The sequence below is a fragment of the Myodes glareolus genome, chromosome 7 (genome assembly GCF_982192425.1).
Source record: "Myodes glareolus chromosome 7, mMyoGla1.1, whole genome shotgun sequence".
Classification (NCBI taxonomy): Eukaryota; Metazoa; Chordata; class Mammalia; order Rodentia; family Cricetidae; genus Myodes; species Myodes glareolus.
Genome location: NC_142032.1, coordinates 59067809 through 59074373, shown reverse-complemented (window position 1 = coordinate 59074373; position 6565 = coordinate 59067809). Strand labels below are relative to the sequence as shown.

The 6565-nt window shown below is 51.0% G+C and overlaps 1 long non-coding RNA gene across 1 annotated transcript; it reads left to right on the top strand.

Moving 5' to 3' along the window:
• Window positions 1–1878: 1878 nt before the first annotated feature.
• On the top strand, window positions 1879–6196 carry LOC146893529 (uncharacterized). Its single transcript, XR_015003156.1, has 2 exons — window positions 1879–1955; window positions 4414–6196. It is a non-coding gene; the product is annotated as an uncharacterized LOC146893529 (long non-coding RNA).
• The last annotated feature ends 369 nt before the right edge of the window (window positions 6197–6565 follow it).

The following is a 6565-nucleotide window of genomic DNA, read 5'->3' as shown; positions in this document are numbered from 1 at the left end:
GCAATGACGTCTGGTGCCTTCTTCTGGCCTGCAGACATACACACAGAATATTGTATGCATAATAAATAAGTAAAAAAGAAAAAAGAAAGAAAGTGAGTGTCATAGCCAGAAGGCCACCACTCTCCAGTTGCCCTGCTGTGTTTTCCTGCCCAATGTACCTGGTCAGCTCCTGTTCCTCGGGCTCATGTGGAGACAGCCCCCTCCAGAGTACTTCCACCATAGGAGCTGCCAAGCATGGACAGGCGGCTCTGCTGACTGTCTAGACTTTGGAAAGTGCCTGAGCAAACATGAGTGATGTAGATTAAATCCAAAGTGTGCCACTTGTAGCTTTCAGACCATGGCCAGCCCAGAACATTGACGAACTATTCCTTCAGGATTTACCAAGCTGGCCAACAGGCAGCTCCTGCTCTTACCAAATGAGTCGGGTTCTACCATCTTGTTTCACGTAGCTTTCTCTGATGCATAATATCCCATGGTTCACCTAGGTGTGGTAGATCGCTCCTTTAATGTCAGACTCCGAGAGGCAGACAGATCTCTGTGGATTCAAGGCTAGCTTGGTCTGCATAGAGACTTCCAGGCCAGCCAAGGGTTACATAGCGAGATCCTTCCCCCAAGAAATCTAAAACAAAACAAACAAACAAAAAGTTCCGTGGTGCACACATCCTTCGGCTTATGCCAGCTCTGTTGATGATGGGCATTGGAGTGGCTTCCAGTGGTGGGGTTGCTGTATATAATGCCACCAGAAGCAACTTAGTGTGCGTCTTTGAATAAAGATGAATATAGATTTTCTGCAGGAATATGTCCAAATAAACTACTGGGTCTGGGTGATCATGTGCCTAAGTTGAGCAGAGCCTGCAAAAGCATGTCATAGAGGTAAGTGTGTGCACGGGCATGTACACGAAGGAGAGGCCATAGACGAACTATGGCATTGTTCCTCAGATATTATCCACCTTGTGCTTTGAGGCTGGGCCTCTCACTGGCCTGGAGCTTGTCACTAAGATATCCTGGTTATCCAGATAGCCCCAGGATCCCACTTGTCCCTGCCTCTCGAGCGCTGGCATCTCAAGTGCAGGCTGCTGTGCCTGGCTTTTCACGCAGGTTTCTGGGACCAAACTCAAGTTCCCATGTTTACGTTTTGTTAACTGAACAACTGTGTCCTCAGCCCCATGTCTTAAGGTTTGTAGCAAGTCACACGCCGTCAGCACTGTGTGCATGTGTCAGACACGCTGCTTCCCTCCAGCACTGCCTTTTGCTTCTGCTTTAGCCACCCCGGGGACTGTCATACAGTAACTCCCCATGCGCTCAGTCCATTTTCCTCATGACCAACTTGTAAGATCGGCACCTCTTCAAACGTTCATCGCCGAGCACAATGACCTCCCTAATGAACAGGCCACATCTGTCACAGTGGCGTGTTTAAAAGATGACTGACATGAGGGGGACCCTCTGAGACGGTGTGTGTCTCGTGTTTGCCTGGCTGCAGGCCCTGTTCCCAGGCTGTGTCCCTGCTTTCCCCACTGAAGTCATCTCAGGCCTGGGATTCTTCACGGTTCTGGAAAGGGGACGTTATTAACATTCCCTGTGGTCCTCAGCACATCCTGTGCACTATTTAAGAAAGAATTGCCAGTGGGCCTGGTGGCCCAGGCCTGTCATCCCAGTTGTGGGAGAGACTGAGGCAGGAGAATCACTAATTCAAGGCCAACATGGGCAACTTAGTGAGATCCTGTCCCTAAATAAAAAGTCAACAGTGGGATGAGGCTCAGAAGTAGACAACTTTGCCTAACATGTCCCAGGCCTTTGGTTCCATCTGTTCAAATACTCACAGGAAACCGTCACCCCTTAGCCACCTGTGTGGTGACTGTCACCCTTCGGTTTCTTCCTAGACCTCACTTGGATCCATTATCTCTTGGCAGCTGAATTTCACACAGACTGCAGACCGAGGGGCTGTTCCTCTCCAGGTAAGAACACACAGTTGACCCGGTCCCAATTGTTGAAAGATCCTGCCACATGCCAGTCACTGCATGTGACCTGCGCCTGTAGGTCTTTGTTCCCATGGGTGGAATGAATGTTTCAGCAATGCCACCATGTCTGAAAAGCCACTGTCCTCAAACTGCCCATCTCTCTGTACTGGCCATCTGTCTTTTACTTTGTTTGGGTTTGGGGTTCGGTTTTGTTTTGGATTTTGTTTGGTTTGGGTTTTTCAAGACAGGGTTTCATTGGGTGGCCCTAGCTGTCCTAGAACTCGCTCTGTAGACCAGGCTGGCCTCGAACTTACAAAGATGGAATGTTTGTTTTTGAGAAAGTCTCATATAGTTCAGGGTGGCCTCAGAGTTATTTTGAAGAGGAGAATGACTTTGAACTCCTGATCCTCATGTTTCTACTTTCCAAGAGTTGGGATGACAGGCCTGCGCCATCATGCCTAGTTCTGTGCAGGGCTGGGGTGGGAATCCAGACCTCCGCGTGCTAGGTAAGCACTGTCCCAACTCAGTCACATCCACAGCCAAGTAAAGGTACGACCTAGGCTCAGCTTGACTCTCTTGCCTCCCAAGGGCTAGGGTGACAGGCGATGCCTGTCCCTCCCCATTTTTGTCCTTTGTCATAAAGATTATGTATGCTCTAGTCTCTTTGGAATTTCCCCTGGAATCAGGAACCCCTCATCAGTGTCCAGCAAGAGGAACTTCACCAGGAAAATACAGGAATAAGGCAAAGCACACTCAGGAAAGAGCCATTGCATTGTCAGCCGGCGCTTCTCACAGCTGCCATGGGGACGCAGAGCTGAACTGATCTGTGCTGTTCACACAGATCTACCCAGGGGTAGATCCTTTTCTGGTCCATTCCATGAGTGATGAATGGAATCCCAGAGTGCAAAGACCACTGCACTGGCCCAGGCATTGCTCAGCACCTACTGTGCACCAGGCAGAGTCATCATGCCACTGTCCTTGTCCCCAGCCTCCCATGTACACCCCAGCTACCACAAGACACAAGTTGAGAGGTGGGGAAAGAAGGGAACCTTCAGGCTGGAAAATTACATGCAAAGATCTTGGGACGTGAGGGGACCTGGTGCGTGTGCATAGGGACCTTGAGAGGATGAAGGAGACCAGAGTTGAAGAAGAGGGCAAGGAAAGTGGAAGGGCCAATCCTGGATGAGGCATGCCAGCTCTCTGCTTGGAAGTGCCAGGGCTGCCAGAGGCCAGGAGGGAAGTGGGAGAGCTCCAGGAGGGGCTGCCCGTCCCACTGGAAGTGACAGTGGTCTGCCTATGGCAGGGACAGGTAGGTGATGGGCTGCAGAGATTGCAAGAACACAGACAGTAGGGTGCAAAACGGAACCTGGAAACAGGGTATTGGAGGACAGAGGAGACTCAGGGTGGGGACAGGGAGTCAGAAGCAAACAACCCAAACACTGAAGACAGCTGCAGAGACCACACGTGCACCAGGTCAGCTGCTAGTGCAGAGCCAGGAGCACTGAACCCAAGTTAACACAAATGGATGATAGGGAACTCGTTTGCTTTGGATGGTGGGCAGACTTAGTGCAGTTGCCTCCCTGGTCACACTGCATACAGCACACATGCGTATTCTGTGAGCTTCACACATGTGTACAAGTGGGCTGGTAAACAGATGAGTGGATAGACAGCTAGGATGGTTGGATGGGTAAATGGTTCGGTGGGTGGATGGTTGGATGGATGGATGGATGGGTGGGTGGGTAGATGGAAGGATAGATGGGTGGATGGATGGATGGATGAATGGATGGGTGGGTAGATGGAAGGATAGATGGGTGAATGGATGGATGGATGGATGGATGGATGAATGCATGGTGGATGGATGGATAGGTGGACGAATGAATGGATAGGGGTAGATGGATGGGTAGATGGGTGGGTGATTGTCTAGAAGGATAGATGGCTGAATCTCCATTTGCAAGCACGAGTCATTTTCATTTGCAAAGAACTTTCTGTCGTTTCATATTTTAGCCTGCCTGTTGCCAGATGGCTGAAACACAACCTCACAGCTGGTCCCTCCTGAGATGAGCTAACCATCTCCCTGCACATGCATGTAAAAAATGCACTATATCCTGGGTTTTTTTTGCGGGGAGGGTGTCTTTTCTCTTTGGAAAGATGCTGAATGAGTATATGAGCTTCCCCAGAAGCTAGGCCACACACTCAGACCAAGCCCATATGAAAGTGGATAGAGACTGTCTGTGGACTGCAGTGTAGACAGCCCTGTCCTGTCCAGTGCTGTCATGCTTCTGTGCCTAGCCGTGACCCCCAAGGTCAGCTAAGACAAGTTTTCCCAGCCTTAGCTCTTTATTGCCTCAGCTCAGTAGGCCTGGTGGTGCAGGGGACCCTGTGTTTGGAAGGTCCAGGTGCATTTCTGCCTATGGGGTCTGCCTGGTGGGCTTGAACTGTTGCCTTTTGGATTCAGGTGTTGCCGTTGTGTCCTGGGCTCCGCCTGTTGCCTGGCATTGCTGCCCAGACCACCTCCTTCTACGGGGAGAAGAGAGTCACTGGTGCATTCCAGAAGTCTCTCTGCATACCTGGAAGCCTGTGAGCCTTTCCTGATGAAATTAGATCTACTTCAGCTCTGACATCAGGGCTCCTGCTGAGGAAACATAAAGCCAAAAGCAAGAGGCTCTGAAGCTGTCCCTGCACAGGAGGTCAGGGGAAAGATGGTTGGGTAGCCACCCTCAGACGGAAGGTCCCAGGATGCGGTGACTGGAGCTGGAGCTCAAACCTGGATCCTCAGCCACTGTTGCTTTAAACGTAGGGGCTTTGGGGAAATTGATGTGAGTTGTGCCCTCGGTTTACCCTCTGTGACGGGCACCTCCAGAATGTTCACTTTGTGGGTTGGTGTTTCTACAGGCTTGTCCAGGGGGAAGGGTGGGGAAAACGTTCTCTCAGTGCCGGGAGGGAAAAATTTTCCCCTATTGAATGGTCACTTGTTATCTGCCCAACCCATCAGCACCAAACTCACTCAGCCTGAATCATCCTAGGGGTGAATTCTTCTGGGTGGCCCTAAAGGAGCCACTGTGCTGTGGGACAGTCTGCCCTGCTCCCTCGTGTGGAATCTGGGACTGGGGACCTGGAGGGAAGGATCCAGTGTTCGCCTTGGTGCGTCCATAGACTTCTCTACTGTCCCCTGTGGTCATCCCTCTGCCCACCCTTTGTTCTTCCTCCCTAGCACATCAAGAGCAGCTGCTCCCTTAACCTGGCCCCAGCCCAGCAGTTTCTCCACCTTGAGGTTCCTGGGGTCTCCTAAGGTCCTGCCTGTCAATGACCCTGTAGTTAGAGAACTCTTCTAGTCTTGTCTGTGGCAGCTGTGAATCCACCCACGTTGTTCAGGGGAGGGCCAAGGACTTCTGGGACTTTGGCTGGACCCTCTGGTTGTTGCTGCCTATAGCCTAAGACCCTTCTCTCTGATTCCTTCACTGGGCTCTACTTACCCCAGTGCTGGGCTCTTCTGGGCGAATCTTGGGAATGTGGACTGAGGAGCACACTCATGCCTCCACTGCGGAGAACACCCATGGAAGCTCTGGGGACATGGGCAGTCCTTGGTGTGAAGGAGCCTGATAATGGTTTGGATGCGCATAACTAAAGCCATCTCTAGCTGGGAATCACAAATCCTTTTGCTGCTGGGGCAGTGGCTTGCCCTGTGATCACCGATTTTCCTCCCTCCCTTTTTTCCTCCCTCCCTCCCTTCCTTCTTCCTTCTTTCCTTCCTTCCTTTCATGAACTTTTTCCAAAAAAAATCTTTTTTAAAGATTTATTTTTATTTTTCGCTTCTATATTGCATCCCAACCACAGCTTCCCTTCCCTCCTCTCCTCCCTGTCCCTTTTCCACTTCCCCTCTGCCCCAGATCCACTCCTCCTCCATCTCCCTTCAGAAAAAGGAAGGCCTCCTAGGGACATCAACTAAATATGGCATATCAAGTCACAATAGGACTAGACATGTCCCCTCATATCAAGGCTGAATGAGGAAGAAAAGGGTCCCAGATGCAGGCAAGAGTCACAGACGGTGGGAGATCAGACTGTGACATCTGTCACCCCCACTGACAGCCAGGGTTGACTCCACTAATCTGGCTGGTTAGGCAGTATCCCCTTCCTCCCTCACTGCTCCATGTGCATCCTTATCGAAGTTGTGTGCTTATGTTAAAGAGGAAGAGGACGACCTTCCCAAATAAAGGAGGACCATTCTTCGGCCAAGGGTATAGGAGTGGCTGTGCTTCCTTGCAAAAATCTCCAAACAAACTCGTAAGATCACTGCTATTCTAAGCTGTTGCCCGATTTCAGACTCCATGATGGTAACTGGGAATCTGTGACCCTGGAACTGGCTGTCTCTCCAGATGATTCCCTACGAGATATGAAGCCCGGGGTCTTCAAGTCCTATTATCCAAGTGTCCTGACAGTCCCCAACCCTCCTGGATTAGCCAGTTGTGGAGGACTTTGGGGATGTCCAAGACACCCTGCTTCTCCTCGGTGGACTTTCCATGATGGAAAATGGGAGAGCCTGGGAGCAACAGGCTTGGTTGGTGTCCTGGAATGTGCCCAGAGCCATTCAGCCTTCCCACACCTAATTC